General features: G+C 53.2%; 1 long non-coding RNA gene across 1 annotated transcript; it reads right to left on the reverse strand.

Moving 5' to 3' along the window:
* Positions 1 to 212: 212 nt before the first annotated feature.
* Positions 213 to 12514, reverse strand: LOC148775226 (uncharacterized). The gene is made up of 4 exons (XR_016039302.1): positions 12446 to 12514; positions 10914 to 11135; positions 2822 to 3006; positions 213 to 2367 (listed from the first exon to the last, which is right to left on the reverse strand). It is a non-coding gene; the product is annotated as an uncharacterized LOC148775226 (long non-coding RNA).
* Positions 12515 to 21671: the final 9157 nt, after the last annotated feature.

Genomic DNA, 21671 nt, shown 5'->3' on the forward strand with positions numbered 1-21671 from the left:
ATAGTAAATGCTTATTAAACGTTAGCTGTTCACCATTTTCTAGACTTGCCAGATGTCTTTTGTGTTCACCAACATTTGGTCTCTGCAGTGGGCAGCACACAACACCAGGCACTAAAGGGGAGACAAAACAGCAACATAGTTGTTCTCATTCTCTGCTTTCGGGTCCCCTTGGAGAAAATCTGAAAGTACCTACAGAGTAGATTCCTCTTGTGCTTCGTGGCCACTTTCCCATGAATCCTTTGAATGCTCTTCCTGTATTTGGGTAAAATTCCACATTAGACGCCCATCCTCCCCAAGGTGAGAAGCCAGAAACTGAATTTCCCAGCCTGCCCTGCAGCGGGGCACAGGTTCAAGACCCAGGTTCCACCAATCAGATACATTCACCAGAGACTTTGAAGAAGCAGGAGACTGCAGGCACCTCAGAGGCAACTGACTCACCTTCATACTTTCCTACATGTCTCTATAGAGGTTGTTATGACTTGAATTGTGTCCACCTCCCAGAGAAGAAAGCACATGGGAGTCCTAACCCTTTGTACTTCAGAACGTGACCTTTGTTGAGGATAAAGTCTTTCCAGAGATAATCAAGTTAATAAGGCCATTAGGGTGGGCTCTAATTTTATAGGAGTGGTGTCTTTATAAAAAGGGAAAATTTGGACACACAGACACACAAGGAGAACACCATGTGAAGATGCAGGAAGAAGTCGGGATGACTCAGAGGGAACCAACCCTGCCAAGACCTTGATCTTGGATTGCTAACGTCTAGAACTGTGAGAAAATAACATTTCTGTTGCTTAAGCCACCCAATCTGTGGTGCTTTGTTACAGAGCTATAGGAAATGAGTGCAGAGAAGCTCCCAGGCTTTTGTGTCAAATGTAAGTTCCTGAGAGCAGGAAATGTTTTTTATTTTCTGGTACCTAGATGGGTGCCCAAGAAATATATGTTTAATACATGAATGTCCTCTTCATAGTTCACAGCACAGGAAGGAGAAAAGCCCCATGTTCAAAGACTGCCCACTTCTCATCCACTACCACTGGCTTCAGCGCTGGTCAGAGGACCATGCCTGCCCCTCCCGCTTGCAGAGGCCACAGGGCCCACCCAATGCAGTAGGGCTGCAGGAGCTGTGTGGACCGCCCTGAGACCCTGTGGCTCTCGGCCTGACTGACTGATGAAGAGAGCATAGAAAAAGTATTCTCTTAACTTTTTTTCATTTGATTTTTACCTTTTTTATTGGAGTAGAGTTGATTTACCAACTCTTTCATTGTAAAACCCAAAGCCCACCAGGCCCAGGGAAGGTTTCAGTAACTTCCTGACCCATCCTTTTCCATGGCACAGCATAGTCACCCCAGGCGATCCGTGAACATCAGCAAAGACGTACTGCGGTCAGTACAACGGTTCTTATTACACGTTGCTAGGCCTGACTTCTCTGGGGCCTAGTCTAACTTCTTTGAGGCAACGGCCTGGGGGAAGTGGAAGGGTCTGCACAATAGAGTTGACTAGTTTGAGTATGGTTTGGTGAGACCTTCTCTCCTTTAAACTGGGAGCTAATGAGTGTGTGTGTGAGTGCACACATGAGTGTGTCTGTGGTGGGGGAGGGGAGTAGACCTAGGCAGGCTCTTTCTCAGAGGAAGAAAAGGCAGATGCCCATGTCCTGTGGAGTTAAGCGGCCTGTCCAGGCCTTTCTCTATCCTCATGTGCAGACCAGAAGATACGGAGGGCTGAAGCCACCCAGACGGGTCACCAGGAGTCCACGTGGGGCGGTGGTTGGTGGCGTGGGGCGGTGGTTGGTGGCGGGGCGCCTGCCCAACAGGCTTCAGCCTCCAGGCCACACCCAGGACGGTCTGGGAACGGGCCTCCTCCTCTGTCAGGAAACGTGAGCCTCCTACTTGCACACGGGGCGGGCGTGTCCCTTACACTGAGCCCTTTGTGCCCAGCGGGGAGAACGCTGGCCCCTGGTTTGTTCTGGCGGTCGCCCAGGCCCTGCCCACCGGCAGCCACCCCACCCAGGGGCTCCCCGCCTTTCTTCTCCAGCCGCCCCACCCTTCCTCACAGCAGCCCCGCGGAGGGCAGGGCCCTAGGGAGGAGGCTTGGGCTCCGCCGGAAGGGCGACCTCTGGAGACCCGGGATGACTCTGAGGACGGCTCCTGGCCAGGAGAGGGCTCTGGGGCCGGCTCCCCAGGCAGACTGCGTGGTGGCTGCGGATGGCCCCCACCCGCTGAGCACCGGGGGCCTGGAGAGCTCTCTGAAGCAGAAAAGCGCTTCCTGCTCACCCGGCCCAGGTCAGGCAAGGGACAGCACGATCTGGCTCGTTGCTGGGGAGACACTATCACCGGAGGAGGTCCACGATTATAGCTGCAACCGTTCATGTTCCTTTAAAAGATTAAAAAAAAAAACCCACGACAAATCTCATGCTTGTCGGAGTCTTCCTCCCTCGCTGTCAGCTCCCATTATGAATTCGTGGCACTTTCTGTTGAGAGTTAACTACACGTTGTTATGAAAGATACAGGACTTCCTTTGGCATTTCTTTCCCTCGATGGGCCCTAACCCTTTCGGCCGCCTTCCCGCGCTCCCTCCCAGTGCTGCAGGGAACAAGGCCCGTCTGGCCCGGCCTCCCCAGCTCCCCACTCTCAGCCCGAAAGGCGGGGGCCTCCCCGAGCTGGTCCTGCCCATCCCGCTCTCATTTCCCATCCACTCTGGCCAGAGCGCCGGCGATTACGACACAGCACGACCGGAAGGTGTTAGTTGAAAGGTGGCCACGCACTTTGCACACCTTTGTTGCCCCGCCCGCCTCCCACCCAAACAGGTCGGGTCAGGCCCAGGGCACCTGCTTCCTGAAGCCTGAAGCCATCACTGCAGAGAGGGCGCCGGGAGCAGACATGCCCCTGCCAGGCTGAGGCAGAGTTCCACAGCTGCTGGAGCTCTCAGTTCTTTTTTTTCCCTCATGGCTCCCACACGTAGCTGTCTTCATTCTCAGGATATCTCCTTTTCCCGCTGGCTCATCTTTTCTCCCTGAAGCAACAAGTGTGGACTAATACCCTGAATGCTGGCCTCCTTGCGGTGTTGAGTTTCACCTACTGACTAGATGGCTAATTGCACAGCTGCCTCCTTTCTCTCCCCCCACCCAAAGCTACAGCCCCTTTGGGTCTAGACAAGTCACAGCCCACAGGACTGGGAGGGTTTTCTCAGTCAGTCCCTGCCCTAAGCCGGCATGCACCTCAAAGTGGAGAACTTTCCACCGTCTTCCAACATCATTCCCCTAAACCAGTCATTAAAGGCACCTCAGTTCATTTCAGTCGCTCAGTCGTGTCCGACTGTTTGCGACCCCATAGACTGCAGCACACCAGGCCTCCCTGTCCATCACCAACTCCCGGAGCTTGCTCAAACTCATGTCCATCGAGTCGGTGATGCCATCCAACCATCTCATCCTCTGTTGTCCCCTTCTCCTCCTGCCCTCAATCTTTCCCAGCATCAGGGTCTTTTCCAATGAGTCAGCTCTTCGCATCAGGTGGCCAAAGCATTGGAGTTTCAGCTTCAACATCAGTCCTTCCAGTCAGTCAGTCAGTTCAGTTCAGTCGCTCAGTCGTGTCCGACTCTTTGCAACCCCATTCACTGCAGCAACCAGGCTTCCCTGTCCATCACCAACTCCCGCAGTTTACTCAAACTCATGTCCATCGAGTCGGTGATGCCATCCAACCATCTCATCCTCTGTTGTCCTCTTCTCCTCCTGCCTTCAATCTTTCCCAGAATCAGAGTCTTTTCCAATGAGTCAGTTCTTCCCATCATGGGGCCAAAGTATTAGAGCTTCAGCTTCAGGTTGTGAGTTAAAAGTGATCCAATCTATAATTACAATGCTGAACTAACGGCATGTGGAATAGATGCTTGGTAATAGGGCAAAGCTTTTCCTGTGGGCCAACGTTCTCCTGCAACTACTTTTCTTAATTCCAACCTAGGCTAAGGGCTTCCCTGGTGGCTCAGACAGTAAAGAATCTGCCTGCAATGCAGGTTAGACCTGGGTTCAATTCCTGAGTCAGGAAGATCCCCTGAAGAAGTGAATGGCAACCCACTCCAGTATTCTCACCTGGGAAATCCCATGGACAGAGAAGCCTGGTGGACTACAATCCACGGGGCTGCAGAGAGTCAGACACGACTGAGGGACTAACACTTTGTCACGTAGCAGGCTAGAGTCTGGAAAACTTGTTTTCATTATTAACCTAACATATGGGCTCGATAAAGGACAGAAATGGTATGGACCTAACAGAAGCAGACGATTTTAAGAAAAGATGGCAAGAATACACAGAACTGTACAAAAAAGATCTTCACGACGAAGATAATCACGATGGCGTGATCACTCACCTGGAGCCAGACATCTTGGAATGTGAAGTCAAGTGGGCCTTAGAGAGCATCACTACGAACAAAGCTAGTGGAGGTGATGGAATTCCAATTGAGCTATTTCAAATCCTGAAAGATGATGCTGTGAAAGTGCTGCACTCTATATGCCAGCAAATTTGGAAAACTCAGCAGTGGCCACGGGACTGGAAAAGGTCAGTCTTCATTCCAATCCCAAAGAAAGGGAATGCCAAAGAATGCTCAAACTACCGCACAATTGCACTCATCTCACATGCTAGTAAAGTCATGCTCAAAATTCTCCAAGCTAGGCTTCAGCAATATGTGAATCGTGAACTTCCAGATGTTCAAGCAGGTTTTAGAAAAGGCAGAGGCACCAGAGATCAAATTGCCAACATCCGCTGGATCATGGAGAAAGCAAGAGAGTTCCAGAAGAGCATCTATTTCTGCTTCATTGACTATGCCAAAGCTTTTGACTGTGTGGATCACAATAAACTGTGGAACATTCTGAAAGAGATGGGAATCCCAGACCACCTGACTGCCTCTTGAGAAACCTGTATGCAGGTCAGGAAGCAACAGTTAGAACTGGACATGGAACAACAGACTGGTTCCAAATAGGAAAAGGATTACGTCAAGCTTGTATATTGTCATCTTGCTTACTTAACTTATATGCAGAGTACATCATGAGGAATGCTGGGTTGGAAGAAGCACAGGCTGGAATCAAGATTGCCGGGAGAAATATCAATAACCTCAGATATGCAGATGACACCACCCTTATGGCAGAAAGTGAAGAGGAACTCAAAAGCCTCTTGATGAAAGTGAAAGAGGAGAGTGAAAAGTTTGGCTTGAAGCTCAACATTCAGAAAACGAAGATCATGGCATCTGGCCCCATCACTTCATGGGAAATAGATGAGGAAACAGTGGAAACAGTGTCAGACTTTATTTTTTTGGACTCCAAAATCACTGCAGATGCTGACTGCAGCCATGAAATTAAAAGACGCTTACTCCTTGGAAGGAAAGTTATGACCAACCTAGATAGGATATTAAAAAGCAGAGACATTACTTTGCCATCCAAGGTCCGTCTAGTCAAGGCTATGGTTCTTCCCGTGGTCATGTATGGATGTAAGAGTTGGACTGTGAAGAAAGCTGATCGCCGAACTGTGGTGCTGGAGAAGACTCTTGAGAGTCCCTTGGACTGCAAGGAGATCCAACCAGTCCATTCTAAAGGAGATCAATCCTGGGTGTTCATTGGAAGGACTGATGCTAAAGCTGAAACTCCAATACTTTGGCCACCTCATGCGACGAGTTGACTCACTGGAAAAGAGTCTGATGCTGGGAGGGATTGGGGGTGGGAGGAGACGGGGACAACAGAGAATGAGATGGCTGGATGGCATCACCGACTCGATGGTCATGGATTTGAGTGAACTCTGGGAGTTGGTGATGGACAGGGAGGCCTGGCATGCTGTGATACATGGGGTCGCAAAGAGTCGGACACGACTGAGCGACTGAACTGAACTGAACTGAACATAAATTAAGACACACCACCTGCTGTTGCTTAATTCCAAAATAAAATTATGAATTTTCTATTCTTTTGAATATTTGGTTTGCAGCTTGCTGTCCTAGGGACAACCAAGAGTGAACTTTATAAAAAGAATAACTTCTCTTCATTTGGTTTTATTCCTCAAAATCACTGATGTAAGAAATCATGCTGGATTACTGATGAGTGGGTTGTCCCTAGACTCTAAGATAAGGGGAATTCAAACTCAAGTGCGCAGAGCCTGTAAGAATGAAAATTCCTGGACCCAGTTTAGTAGGCCTGGGGTGGGACCTAGAATTCTGCATTTTAAAATAAGCATCATGGGTAATCCTGAGGCAAGGAGCCATCCAACTACATGTTGAGAAATTCTAGAGAGGTTATGGCTGTGGCTTATAAACACAGAAATCAGCTGGACACCCGGCAGCTGCTACTCTCCTCCCAGCCAGAACTTTCCTGGAATGTATATTCCAGGAAACTATTTATATATCTATTTTTAAAATAACATTAGGGTTTTTTTCTCCTTGGTTATCAAGCTAATGAAGAGAACATATATAGCTCCAGAATAATAATTTTTAAAAAATAACTCATAATCTCTCCCAAGAAGGGGGGAAACTGTTAACATTATATTCTTTTCTTTCTTGTCTATTTTTAAAATAAAGTTGACAACATACAGAATATATCATTTGATTTTTTCCATGTTTCAATTTTTTTTTTCCTGGAAATACCATTTTTAAAAGCTATATAACACCCCCTCATGTGGGAAGAGGCTTATTTTAATAACCATCCTTAACTGTGGGACACTGAAGTTACTTCTAATAAGCAACACTGGGATGAAGACCTCTGTGCATAGGTTTATCAACATTTTTGATGCCTTCCTCCGGTTGGATTCCTAGTGGTGCATCGCTGGATTAAAGGATATGAGTGTTCCTGAGACTCCTGACAGGTGGATGCTAACTTGCTGTTTCAGTCTGCCCCCTTGCTGGCACAGGGCAAGACACCGTGTTGACTACCCTCTTGGCCTGAGCAGCAGCCCGTTTATCAAAGGCATCCCTCTTACCACATGTTATGGGCTGAATCGTTTTCCCTTAGAAAATACTGTAAAATCCTAACTCCCCTCCCCCTCCAGTACCTGTGGATGTGACCATATTTGGAAACAGGGTCTTTGCTGGTGTAAGAAGAGGTGATTAGAGGACTTCTCTGATGGTCCAGTGGCTGAGACTCTGTGATGTCAATGCAGGGGGCCTGGTTCGATCTTCAGTAAGGGAACTAGATCCCACATGCTGCAGCTAAAGGTCCTGTGTGCCACAACTAAGAGCTGCTGGAGCCAAATAGGAGCTGATGCAGGAGACAGAAGAGATGTGGGTTTGATCCCTGGGTCAGGAAGATCCCCTGGAGGAGGGCATGGCAACTCACTCCAGTATTCTTGCTTGAAGAATCCCATGGACAGAGGAGCCTGGCCGGCTACAGTCCATAGGGTCACAGAGCTGGACACAACTGAAGCGACTCAGCATGCACAAATAAATAGAGATAAAAAAAGAAGCGGCTATAAGGGTGGGCCTTATTCAGTGTGACTGGGATTCTAACAAAGAGACTGTCACGTCAAGATGCACACAGAACACCACGTGCTAACAGAGGCAGAGATTGGGGCGATGTAGCTGCAGGCCAAGGAATGCCAAGGATTGCAGGAGGTGTTGAAAGAGCCTAATAAATGCTTATTCATTGAGTCAAATCCAAGAGTTTGAAGGAAAAGTGCAGAGTTTATATTCTGGGTCCCCCTGTGCCAGGTGAGACGTGACCCTGAGGGAAAACACTAAATCAGACCCTGCTCCAGTGGGTGATGGGTCCCAGAGCCACATGCCGGGCCCTGGACTCGCGTGAGGGCCCTTCCTTGGAAGAGACAAAGAAGGATTCAACCCAGAGTCTCAGAGGGAGCAGGGCCCTGCTGATAACTTCAGCCTCTAGAATTCTGAGCAAATACATTTCTGTTGTTTTAAGACACCCTGTCTGTGGTTCCTTGATTATGAAGTCCTAGGGGAATATACTATACATTCTCTGCACTGGTGTCAGATGGGCCAGAAAGAGCTGAGAGTGAAAGTGTTAGTCACTCAGTTGTGTCCGACTCTTTGTGACCCCATGGACTGTAGCCCGCCAGGCTCCTCTGTCCTTGGGATTCTCCAGGCAAGAATACTGGAGTGGGTTGCCATGTCCTCCTCCAGGGGGATCTTCCCGACCCAGGGACTATCTGCATTGCAGGCAGCTTCTTTACTGTCTAAGCCACCAGGGAAGCCCAGAAAGAGCTGAGGTGAGGTGCAAAGGACAGTTCTTACTCCCTCTCCCAATGGTGCCCAATGCAGCCCGTCAATCTGTCCTTCCTGGGAACGTGATCTGCTTCCATTCACAGAAGCAAGAGTCCAGGGCCTGGCATGAGGCTCTGGGACCCATCACCCATTGGAGCAGGGTCTGATTTAGTGTTTTCCCTAGGGGTCACATCTCACCTGGCACAGGGATACCCAGTTTTTTTCATTTTTCCTTCAAACTCTTGGATTTGACTCAATGAATAAGCATTTATTAGGTTCTTTCAACACCTCCTGCATTAAAGGCTCAAACATGCCAATGTCTGGGCAAAGGTCATCTTTGTCACTGATCAGGCCTCAGAATGATTCATTATTAGGTTTCTCTCAGGCCTGAAATCCACCATTGGCTGGCCGATTGTGCTGCTCTTAAATTCCTTACCTCTCCTAGAGATGTTGGTCTTTTTGCTCCAGTAGCTTCTGAAAAATAGCTCAACATTCTCTCAATTTGACTTTCTTGACCCTAGACAGAACCTAGACCTAAAGAATCCCAATGAAGAAGATTATACACTTAAGGAAGTTGTTACCCCCAACAGCTAAAAACCATTTAATTTTTATTGGAGTATAGTTGGTTTAAAACGTTGTGATAGTTTCAGGTGTGCACTGGGTACCCACCGGGCTGTCAATTACTTCCTCTGGTCCTCCAAAGAGCCCTAAGAAGTAGGTATAAGGATCTCTATTTTATAGAAGAAACCTGGGCACAGACAGATCAGCAGGTGGCCCAAGGTAGTGGAGCTCAGACACAGAAAAAGCAGAGCTAGAACCACATTTTCTCACACAGGGTCCCTGGCCCTCTGCTCCACTGGTCAAGGCAACTGGAGAAGGTTAGCTTTTCAGTGGCGTGACAAATGCTACCATGCAGTGCCAGATGTTTTAAGGAGTTACGCCAAACCCTTTGAGGCAGATGTTCCTAGTCTGGCTCGGTTTCCTCTCCAACTCTTCTGGCATGTGCAGTGATACAGAGCTTGGTTACATGATTCCCTGAAAACAGACTGATCTCTGCCAATTTGTCTCCTAATTTCCTATCTCTTTCAACATATCCATTCCCCAAAAGGTGCAGGAAAACGAGTCCTCCAAATGCATACGAGGAATCTCATATTCAACAACAAGCTTGGAAAATGTCTTGTGAAGGAAGGTAGTCCCTACTTTATCTGTTGTAGGATTGCGGAATTTACACATGACATGTTAGCTTCATTTAGGGCCACCCGCGTTCCTGGGTGCGCGTGTACAGTCAATGGACGGGTGGCTTTAGTGAGATACACTTAGGTCCCATTGACCCTCGGACTAGTGACACTGTTAGCCACTCAGTCATGTCCGACTCTGCAACGCCATGCACTATAGCCCGCCAGGCTCCTCTCTCCCTGGGATTCTCCAGGCAAGAATACTGGAGTGGGTTAGCCTATTCCTTCCTCCAGGGGATCTTCCCGGCCCAGGGATCGAGCCCAGGTCTCCTGCACTGCAGGCAGACTCCTTACCATCTGAACCACCAGAGAAGCCCATAGGGAAGGCTCTAAGGGGAGGCGCATAGGCTCTTCCTGTTGAACAGCTTCCAGGGGTCCATCAAGTGAACAAGCCAGGGTCACAAAGGCTGAGCTGAATCGTGAGGCAAAGGGCTGCTGCTGCTGCTAAGTCACTTCAGTCGTGTCCGACTCTGTGCAACCCCATAGACGGCAGCCCACCAGGCTCCCCCGTCCCTGGGATTCTCCAGGCAAGAACACTGGAGTGGGTTGCCATTTCCTTCTCCAATGTGTGAAAGTGAAAGTGAACTCGCTCAGTCTTGTCCGACTAGTAGCGACCCAATGGACTGTAGCCCACCAGGCTCCTCTGTCCATGGGATTTTCTAGGCAAGAGAACTGGAGTGGCTTGCCATTGCCTTCTCCGAGGCAAAGAGCAGGGTGGGTCAAAACCCAGGATGAGGCTCTCGTGGAGGCAGCAGACACAGCAAACAGGAAGCGCCCTCAGACACGGAGGAGGCTGTCAGGCCAAGCATGGAGCAGAAGAGGACGGAGCTGACAGCTAATTCACTTCCTCATACGTTCCACCAGGAGGGAGTTGCAAAGATGAAACTCTGGGCCTTCCCAGCAGGCCTCTGGGTAGAGAGGGAAGCTGAAGACAGCAAAACCTCTCTCTCTCAGGCCAAGCAGAGCGTGGGAAGGGTGACAGAGCAGGTGCCAAGGGCCACAGGCACGCTGATCAGGGAGTGGGAGAAAAGAGACTGACAGAGGTCGTATAACTGCCTCTCTGACACACACATGAGAAAGCAGAATCTGAAACAGTGGAGGAGGCAGCCCCTACCAAGGGCATTCTCAGCGTGAAGAAAAAGAAAGTGGAAGTTGGGGGTTGCAGCGTTTGTGGCTTCAGTATCCGGCCAGAGCCCCCTGCTGCACCTGGCCTCAGCTCCCAGGACAGACCCCCGTTGGTCCAGCCCGCCAACTTCCCCCGGAGGGCAACCACCCAGGGCCCAGGACCTTCTGCTCCTAACTAACAGCGCCCATGAGGATCCCCAGCCAGTCCTTCTGCTCTTGAATGCCACAGGGCTCCGCATCTTGTCCCACCTCAGCAAATGAGGCCCCCTGGTTTCCCAAGAGCTGTCATTTTTACCTCTTCTACAGAGGTCCGGAGGACGGAACTTCCCAGGAGTCTGGCTCAATGTGGTTTTGACCCAGCAGGAATGAGCCACCCACCTGCACACTTGGGAGAAGGCTGTGCACGAGGGGAAGGGGGCCGGGAGCTCTGCTTTGCCTGGTTCTGGGTGAGGGTCACACGGGGCAAGAGGCAGCTCACGTGGTTCTGGGAGGCCGCACTGACAAACAGCTCTGCACAGACCCGGATGGGTTCTGGGCACCCAGCGGTTGTGCTCCTTCTGCAAGATGAGACCTGGACACCCCCTCCTTGTTGAGCCGTGGCTTTGGAAAGAAGGGCAAGTCAAATCCCGGAAAGAGATTGAGAATGAATTCCAGCTGGAAGCCCCCCACCCATGGCGGTTCTCTAGGGTGGGGTGAGATGAGATGGACTGGGAGGGGAGGAAACCCAGGCGCCTGTGGAGGTCTGCTGCCTTTCTCTCTTCCTGGCTCTTCTCCATGCCTTCCTGTCTGACAAGGGCAGGGCAAAGGGTCAGGGAACTTCCAGGTGCAGGTGGGTGCTCTTTAAAAGGTCTTTTGTCCTTGAGCAACCTAGAACCCTTGTGGCTCAGCTGGTAAAGAATCCGCCTGCCATGCAGGAGATCTGGGTTTGATCCCTGGGTTGGGAGGATCCCCTAGAGAAGGGAACAGCTCCTCACTCCAGTATTCTGGCCTGGAGAATTCCACGGACTGTATAGTGCATGGGGTCCCAAAGGGTGGGACACGACTGAGCAACTTTCACATCCTAGAACCACAAGAGGCAGCCTCTCAAAGCAGTTGCTGAACCCGGACAGTGGCAGACGATCACCTTCAGAAGAGACTCCAGCCTCCTGCCCAGAGCAAAAAAAGCCCAGCCTCCACCTTCCTTCCTGCAGCTAATCCATTTTCTCTCCTCAGGATTTTGGCCTAGTAGCTCAGGTAACAGGAAACTTGCCTTTCCAAGGACTGCAGTAACGTCCTTGGCAGTTTCCTAAGATTCTCCTTCCTTCTTTTTGTGCTTCCTTTTCTCTTCCCACAACTCTCCTCCCCTTCACTGGACGGCCACCCACCCCCAGTTTACTCAGCCTCTCAAATCCTTCGACCCCTGGACAGACATCCTCTTTGAGGTGGTGGTGGGCAGGGGCGGGGTGAGATGGAAGACCCTTCAGCCTCAACCCCATCCCACCGTGGTCAGAGGAGGCCACTAGGTGAGGCCACTAGGTTAGGCCAGGGCATTTCTGCAAGGCCACCCCTGAGCAGGCGGGGCCGGCCCTCCGAGGCTCGGCCAGAGCTGCTCCCATCAGAGGGATCTTGGGCCGCCTTCTCCACGAAGGTCCCCGACTGGCCTGGGGCCGAGCGTGTCCACCCGCGGCGCATCTCCTCCCCCAGAAACGTGGCCTGGGGCCTTTCCCAGCAGCGGCCTCTCCCTCCCCCGCGCCTCCGCGAGCCACCCACCCCGCGCTGGCTCCAGCACGTGGCTCTGGGCGCAGGTTTCCTCTCCGCCCCGGCCGCCCTGCAGGGTGGTTTTCACCCTCTCGGTTTCTCCCTAGCCGCCCCCCGCACCCCCCCACCCCCGTGACTTCTTGTAAAAAAAAGCCCCGCTGGTCCCCACCCACCTCCGCCCTCCCGCGGCTGCGGGACCCAGCCGCCCGCCTCCCCCGGAGGCAGCGCTTTCTCCCCGCCCCTGGCCGCGGGCTCGGCTTCGGAAACTGTTGACTCAGAGGGTGGCCGGGCGGCCAGCGTCTGATGTCAGCTTGGACCGGGGCCAGCAGCGGAGGGGCGCGGGGAGGAGCGCGCCGGAGGCGGGCGGGGTGGGGAGGGCGCTGCGGGCGGGAGGAGCCCGGTGCCCGGCGCGGGGCGCGGAGCGGGGTCCGCCCGGGGCCGGTGGCGGCGGGGTGGGGGGCCTGCGCTCGGCGTCCCGACTCGGCGCTGCGCGCGCGGGCACTGCGGCTGCCCGGGCGCCCGTGAGTCACGGTGCGTCACCGGAGCAGATGCCCCGGCGCGGCTGGAGGCTCCCGGGCTCCCGCTGACTCATCAGAAAGCCCTGCCGCGCGGCCCGGGAGGCGGCAAGCGGGGGGCGGGAGGAGGGAGCGGCCCGGGCCGGCGGCCGGCGAGGTCATCTGAGGCGCTCAGAGCCGGAAAACCCCAAGGAGGCGCCTGCTGCAGGGGCGGCGCTGGGGTGGGCGCGGCCGAGGGGAGCGGGGGCCACTGGCAAGCTGCCGGGGTCACCTGCGGCGGGCGGGCGACCGCGGGAAGGAACAAGCCCCCCACCGCCGGCACTGGGCGGGCCGCCTCCGGGACCCCCGCCCCTTCCGCGATCTGGGGTGCAGCGCGGGACCCCGGGGCGGGTGGGCTCCAGGGGCAGGCGGATCCGCGGCACCGGCGCTGGCCCCCGACGGCCCCCCGAAGTGGCGGGGTTCCACCCCCTCTTTAAGACTTCGGGGGGGCAGGAGTGTCTGTGGGAAGAGACCGCACCAGCATGCAGGCCTCCACGCCCTGGTCCCCCGCCCCGTCCCCTCGACCCGCCCCTCCCCCGAGGAAGCCGCTCCGGTGCTGGGGACACCACGTGCTGGGTCAAGGCCTGGCCTCGGCTCTTTCCTGTCGCTGCCGGCTAACCACAAGCCCCCTCTGGCACTCAGGAAATAGAGCAGCCGGGCCACGGAACTAGCAGCAAAGGGCCTGAGCGGAGAGGGTTGATCTATGTGGCTGTTCCCAGGGTGGCCTGGGAACAGGGACAACTTCTGTCGCATTCAGGAAACGCGTGCAGCCCCTCCAGGCAAGGCGCCCCCACCCCCAGGGACAGGCGGGGCAGGAAGAAGCCACAGAGGGTCCCTGTGCCGACAGCCCCCGCCCTTCCTGCAGCCACAGCCTGGCCGGGGAGATGATCCTGGGCACACCCTGGCAGTGACAGACCGGGAAGTGGGGCTGGTGGGGGGTGGGCGGGAGAGGCGCTTACAGAAGTCCCCCCCCCCCCCCGGGGGGGAAAGGCTTCCTGGTGGAGCTGGCATGAGGGCAGGGACCTTGAGGAGGAATGATTTGAACAGATGGGGGAAAGGACATTCCAGACGGAAACAAATGCCTGGAACCAAAACCTGGAGGGGGAGACAGCGCGCGAGTTCTGGGAACGGCAAGCAATCCAGTTGGACTGGAAGAACAGAGGCTCACAGAGCATCTGGGCCTGGCAGCACAGAGGTGGATCTGAGAAGCAGGCCCTGTGGCCCAGAGGGGACCTGGAGCCATGGGGTCCCGCCCTCTGCCCCCCGGGGCACCGAGTCATGCCAGTTCCCAGACCGATAGATTCTTTCCAAGAATTTGTCAGCCACAGCTGCAGGAGCCGTCCTGCCTTGGATGGCTTTTATTAGCTGGTCTCTAATGCAAATCCTCCTTTGTTCAGATTTCAAATACTTTCCTATTCTGTTCTTTGATCCCACTCTGTACTGATTTCCCTCAGGATTTCTCAACCCCAACAGCACACTGAAATTACCTGGGGATGCTTTAGAACACAAACGTTGAAGCATGGGCCCCCTTCCTGCCAGGTGATTTCACTGGTCTGGGGTGTCCCAGGCATCAGCATTCTTTTACTGGGGAGCCAGGGGTGAGAACCGCTGATGCAGATGGTCACCATCAAGAGGGTCCAGACTCAGAGCAGGGGCCCCCAGGCCTGCAGATTGCCCAAGTCCAACAAGCCCTGAGAGACACTGACAAAGATCTCCAGGAGCAGTTGGACTCCCCAAGGCTGGAGTTGAAATGTGTTTCCCAAGCATCCACTCTGCAGCTGAGGCCAACGTTTCCAACAGGAAGGGAGGGTGAGGCTTCTGTTTGTTTCCCAAGAGCCAACTGGCCTTTCAAGCCAGTGATAACCACCAGGGAACCTCACCGGTGGGAGGACCAGGCAGTGATAAGAACTGTAGCCATTTCCCATCAACGATGCCACATAGCAGCTGGAAGGGGCCCTAGGTGTAGGTGGCACTACCTCCTATAACACTCACTGGTCCTCAGAGATGGAGGAGGATCCAGCTAAGGACAGACTGGGAGTGCCGGGCAACAGGTCCTTTGCTTTCTTATGGGCAAGAAGGAGGTGATGATTCCCACCTCCAAAGTTCTTCAGAGCCTTGGGATAAATCACCCCAGCAGCATGCTTTTCTTCCTGTTTTGCTAGGAACTCACACATTGAGGGAAAATTTCCCTATCTGGGCCTCTCACCTTTCTCAGCATCTGTCCATCCCCACCTCCCCAGGATTGAAGGAGGACCCTGAAACCATAGCTAAGGTCAGGGATAAAGGAAGGTCAGGTTGAGGAGCTTGGCAGTGGCCCATCTCCTCCAAGGGAAATGACATCGATTAACAAGGGGGTGACCAACGGTCCTCTGCTGGAACTGAGAAGCAGATAAACAGCCTTGAACCTGGGGAGGATCTACAGCTCCAGAAAAAATTTCCTGACAAAGACCAACTTTGCCAAAAGGACGCATGAGTCTGTGAAAGTGGGAGATTAATCCTGAGTACCCGACCCTGTCACTACCAAGCAGTGTTCCCATTTGACAGCTGAGAAAACGGAGGCCGAGTGACACTCAAGAACTTGGTGAAGCAGCCACAGACAGCAAGTGGCAAGAGAGCTGGGAGTGGAATGTGAAAGACCAGCAGTTAAATGTAGTGGGGCAAGCCCTCCCCGCCTTTTGCTTCTAAAATCCTGGGATTTTTGAGTTTTTCATATCAAGCCTTGTTCGCAATCAGTCCTAAAAAGGCCACACTTCAAAACCTAGAGGGAGGCATTTAAACCAAGGAAAGTGGGTCATTGAAATGCTTGTGCACTCTTCGCCCTTTGAATCCTCATCACCGAGAAGAAAACTATGAAGGTAACCAGTGCTGACTGGTCTCGATGCGAGCCTACTGGGAGGTGGATATCGACTTTTCCCATTTTACAGACGAGGAAATCAAGCAGGGCCGAGGTTGAGATTCGATGCTGGCTGTGTTCTGACGGCATAAATTCCTTCCCCGGTCCCTGAGGGTGGCCTGACCACCTGCGGCGGACCCGCCTGCTGACCCGGCCGCCCTCCCGGGCCAGACTCCGCGCGGCGGGGCGGCCGGAGCGCGGGAACGGAGGCGGCGCGCGCGCACACACGCGCCCGGGCGCAGGGCGGGGGCGCGGGCGCCGGGAGCAGCGGCCGGCCCTTCCCCTCCCCTCCCCTGGGAGCCCGGCGCGCGGGGAGGGCTCGGCCGCTGCGCGCCGCGGCCGCCAGGTGCCCAGAAGCCCGGCCTCCCCCTCCCGCCCCCGCGCCTGTTCCCGGCGCAGCCCGGGGATCGGCGGTCACGTCTCCCCGTCCGGCTCCAAAGTACGAGTCGGCCCGGCCGACCCCGCGGAGGGGCGGGAGCAGGGGCAGGGCGGCGCCGGGGGCGGAGGGGGCCCTCCCCGCCCTCCCGCGCGGCGCGGGCGGGTCTTGCCAGGAGCCTGGCCCGGCCCGCCGCGCCCGGGTCGGCCCGGCCCTGGGGGCGAGGCGCGGGCGAGGCCGCCGCCCGGCTGGGGCGGGAGGAGCGGGAGGCGGGGCGCGGGAGAGGCCCGGCGGGGGAGGCCGGGAGGCCGCGCCTCCCGAGCGGCGCGCGGGCCGGTGTTGCTGGGGAGGAAAGCGCGGCCGCAGCCCCGCCCGGAGCTCCGCGGGCGCGGCGCCCTCTGCTGCTGCAGCTGTAGAACTGCACCCAGCCTCCTGCCCGAATCTACAGCTACGGCGCGGCGACTGCGGAGGGGGAAGACAGATCTGGTCTAGTTCATCGATTCTGGTGGTTAATTAAAGATCACCATTCTCTTAAAGAGAATGGACTATAAAGAAAGCTGAGCGCCGAAGAATTGATGCTCTTGAACTGTGGTGCTGGAGAAGACTCTTGAGAGTCCCTTGGACTGCAAGAAGATCCAACCAGTCCATCCTAAAGGAAATCAGTCTTGAATATTCATGGGAAGGACTGATGCTGAAGCCGAAACTCCAATACTTTGGCCACCTCATGCGAAAAGCTGACTCACTGGAAAAGACCCTGATACTGGGAGGGATTAGGGGCAGGAGGAGAAGGGGACAACAGAGAATGAGACGGCTGGATGGCATCACCGACTCGATGGACATGAGTCTGGGTGAACTCCTGGAGTTGGTGATGGACAGGGAGGCCTGACATGCTGCAGTCCACGGGGTCGCAAAGAGTCGAACACGACTGAGCAACTGAACTGAATTGATTCTCTTAAAAAAAAACCTAATTAAAAAACGAGTCCTGAGCACTGGAGGAAAATTTAGAAACGTGGAAAAGAAAAAAAAAATTACTCATATTGCCTGGATCAAGAAACACAATTTTACTGTCTGCCCTTTCAGAGCTTCCTAGCTGCTACTCTGTGTGCACATCCTTTATAGAATTTTAAAAGTACAGTTTTGTCAGTTTTGTGAATGTATAGGGTTTGTGTTATTCACTGTACCCTCCTCAGTGTCCAGGAAATTGTTTAGCAGTCTTCCGGGTTCTCAAAAGCCAATATTTGTTTCTACCAACATGAGATTACGTTTTTCACGCTTTCAGGATCTTCGTTTTTAGCATGCTTACGTTTTCTTGTATGCTCCCCTGAGTAGTAAAAGATTGATGATAAAATGGTCCACCAGCCCCCTTCTAGAATCTGAAGGAATGTGTTTGGAATTTAGATTTTTCATGGAATAGGTATAAGGTAACCCTACCACCTCCACCACTAGCTGTGGGCTCTGGAACAACACCCTGTAATCAAACACACCACATTCCTACAGCAAAAAGGGTAAATAAAGACTATAAACATCTTCACGTCCCTTCTGTCAGGTTATGAGGCCAAATGAGTTTACACCAAACTAAACAAAAAACTTTTGGGTTTCCAGAACATTTTGAATTTGAAGAGACTGCACTAAAATCTTGGACACAAGCGTTTGGAGATGTGAGTCTCTGCTGTGAGCTTGTGTTTTCTCATTCGTCTTGGTGTCTTACACACTGCATGCTCAGTGTGTGTGTGTGTGTGTGTGTGTGCGTGCGCGCGCACGCGTGCTCAGTCACTTCAGTCATATCCGACTCTTTGTCACACCTTGGACTGTAGGCCAACCAGCTCCTCTGTCCGTGGAATTCAGGCAAGAATACTGGAGTAGGTTGCCGCGCCCTCCTCCAGGGGATCTTCCCAACCCAGGAATAGAGCCCACATCTCTTATGACTCCCGCATTGGCAGGCAGGTTCTTTACCACTAGTTAGCTCAGTAACCTCAGGTAGTTGAGGGGCCAGCTGATGCGATGAGTGAACATGGGGTGCTATGTGAAAGGGTAAGATATGGTTGGGTTAGACTTTTGGGTGTGGTCACACCTGCTTCTCCAAGCTGCCACCTTCAAACCAACAGATGTCACCACTTGTGTGTCTTTGTTTCTCCCGGGATTCACTTGCAGGGCCACGCTTGTACCAGTGGACCCTGCCTGGGGATTCTGGAAGAGAGCCAAATTCCCCCCAAACTCCTCCACTCACCTAAAGCACTACCCATGACCAAAAGGCCACAACAGCAATGTCCCCAGAGGTGCGTGGGAACCGAGACACTCATCAGCTCACGGTGGTTGGCTGCGCTGGTATCACGTGCGCAGGCCCAATGCGGCCCCTGGGCGGGCCTCTCTCTGAGCTCCAGACTGAGGACCCAGCCTCCTACTGTTATCCCCACCCCAGTCGCCTCAAACGCCACATGTCCAAGACCACACTCACAAACCTCCCCTCCAAACCTGGGCCTCTTCTCTGGGGACAACTCATGTCAGTGACCAAGCCCATCATCCAGTCATACAAGCTGGAGACGTAGTGCCTCTTCCATCTCCCCATCCGTATCCAGCTCTGTGCCCATCTACCACTGGAACGGCCCTCCACTGCATCACCACCATCTGGTCCCAATGCCAGAGCCTCATTAAGCTGCCACTGTCAATTCTTGCCCTCCCTCAGGTCCTTTCTCCAGAACGAAGCCAGACAAATCCCTTTGAAACTCAGAGTCAGTTACTTTATGCACACCCCCAGGAGCAGCTCCAAGATTCATGGCTTCACTTAGGATTTCTGCCAGATCATTTGATGTCTCTAAAACACACCCCACCCCTAGCTGTAAAAACAGTAATGCCACCTCCCTATTTCTTAGGATAAAAATAGAAATCCATAAAAAGGCCTGCAGAGCCCTGCTTGGGCTGGCCCTGTCCTGCACCATGCTTGTGCTCTGAGTCTCTGGCCTCCAGGGAAACTGGCCTTCTTCCTTAGCCCGTGAATTTCCATCTCCTGGACTTTTGTACTTGCTATTCCCCTTGTCTGGAACATTCTCCCTCCATCTCCTTACCTACGTAAAGAGGTAGGTTCACTCTTCGTTCACATCTCACTGCAACTATCACTTCACCAGGAAATCTGACCAAGCCGTGTTCCCCATCACATGCTTTTCAGCATCAGTGCTGTTCCCTTGAAGCTGAGGCTCTTTTGTGTAGCCTTATATGTATTTGTTGGTTCCGTCAGAACACAGTCCTGTTTGGTTTGCCCATCACAGTGCTCCCAGCACCTAGCCCAGTGCCTGGCATAAAGTAAGTGCTTCAGTGCATTCATGCGTTCCATGAATCCACTTCCCTGTCTGCTCACCCATCGTGGGACAAGCCCAGGAGGAAGAACCGGAAGCACGAAAAGGAGGGAGGTGTTTGTGGGTTCCTTCACCTACCCTTCTGGTGTGTGCCACACTCTGGGAATATGAAAAAGATACACCCATGTCTTCAAGTGCTACTGGAAGATGGCAGACTGAGAAGCCAGCTGACCGACTGCCTTCAAGATCTTAACTTTAAGTCCTAACAACTGACCCATGGGTCTAGCAAAGCCACAGCCACACAGGGAATGTTCACCAAAGAAAAATAGATTCCTTCTTTGAACCTGAACCAATCAACAGTCCCTTTTCTCCTAACCCACCAGCCAGCCCTGGTCATTCCCTGCTTTTCCAGCTGACCGCAACCACTTGGTCCTACAAAAACCCACCCTGACCTCAAAGACCGAGAGGCTCCGATGGCTTGCCTGGTGTGCGGGTTTCTTGTATGCATCAGACCAAGTAAACTTGGCTGTGTGTGACATAGGCATGTCATTCGTGGGCCTGACACCCCAACTTGAAGGAAAGAGCCGCATTCTAAATGTTAAGAACCACATTTCTTGAGCATCCAGATGTTCCAGCCTTTGATTGTATTGTCTCAGCCCAAGAACAAGGGTTCCCCCTTGGTCTAAGAGTTGTCATGGTAACTTGTTAGTGGGCGCAGCTCCAGCAGTTGTCATGGTAACTGCAGACCTGCACTTTGTTTGGGATTTGCGGTGGCAAAAGCTCATGCTAATGAGGGTGGGTGGATGGCGGAGAGGAGGGAAAGTGAGGAAGAATCCTCTCTTCCTCCTGGCTCCCACCCCGCAACCTCAAAGCCCACTGTGACAGTGCGTAGGACAGAGAGGGGGAGGCTTGTGTGACGTTCAGAAACGTGGTAGAATAGACAAATTTCATAACCACGTGAAATAGGCTAAGAAAACGGAAAAACAATCGCTTGCTGCAACGTCGAGGCGCTGCGAGCAATGATGATCCACGAGCGCCATCTAGTGGGAAGAGCAGCCATTGCCGCCCAACCCCTGAGCCCTCCTTGAGTGGCAGCTGCGCGAGAAGCCTGCTGGGTTCCCACCAACAGGGAAGGCCAGCCAACTTGCATCTGGGCCCTTGCTAGAAAAAATATTTTGGGCTTAATGGCCCCTGGGCGTTGTGCTCGACACTGTGGAAAGAAAGCCTCGCTCATATCCTATGGGTGGTTTGAATTTTGTTCAACAGGTCTAAAATTTGAATTTAGAGTGTTTCCCTTTTAACGCTGGCTGCTAGGACCCTAAGAGACAAAGTGGGGTCAAACCTTAGCAGGACCAAAAGTGATGACCCCTTTTGGATTAACCTGACCTCTATTTATCTAAAGTTGTTTCACAGTACTTTGAATATTATCGCTTATTTTTTTGGCTGCGCAGGGTCTTCATTGCTGTGCATGGGCTTTATCTAGGTGCAGCAAGAGGGGGCTACTCTCTGGTTGTAGTGCACAGGCTTCTCGTTGCGGAGACGGGCTCTAGAGCGCGGGCTCAGTAGCTGTGGCACGTAGACTCAGTTGCCCCGTGGCCTGTGGAATCTTCCCTGGTCACGGATCGAACCCATGTCCCCTGCATTGACAGGTGGATTCTTAACCACTGGACTGCCAGGGAAGTCCCTCTAGTTTCTATTTTATATACAGGATATTTCAAAGAATTTTTGGAAGAAGGTGGAGTCATCAGTAATCTTAGTGTCCATTACCAAAACATCTTATCCGGGAGTCATCGAGTGAGGGGATTCTGAGCCCCAGGGAGACTCAACAAGCAGGAACCCAGGAGACCCAATGGCAAACACATGCTTAAACTTTACCACATGCTGAGCACCTTGCTAAGTACTTTAAATGTGAAAGTTCAGTTCAGTTCAGTCGCTCAGTCGTGTCCGACTCTTTGCGACCCCATGGACAGCAGCACGCCAGGCCTCCCTGGCCATCATCAACTCCCAGAGCTTACTCAAACTCATGTCCATTGAGTCGGTGATGCCATCCAACCATCTCATCCTCTGTCATCCCCTTCTCCTCCTGCCCTCAATCTTCCCAGCATCAGGGTCTTGTCAAATGAGTCAGCTCTTCGCACCAGGTGGCCAAAGTATTGGAGTTTCAGCTTCAGCATCAGTCTTCCCAATAAATATATTCAGGACTGATTTCCTTTAGGATGGATTGGTTGGATCTCCCTGCAGTCCAAGGGACTCTCAAGAGTCTTCTCCAACACCACAGTTCAAAAG

This window comes from Moschus berezovskii, chromosome 16 (assembly GCF_049115385.1).
Source record: "Moschus berezovskii isolate FMDL1 chromosome 16, NW_MosBer_1.0, whole genome shotgun sequence".
Lineage (NCBI taxonomy): Eukaryota > Metazoa > Chordata > Mammalia > Artiodactyla > Moschidae > Moschus > Moschus berezovskii.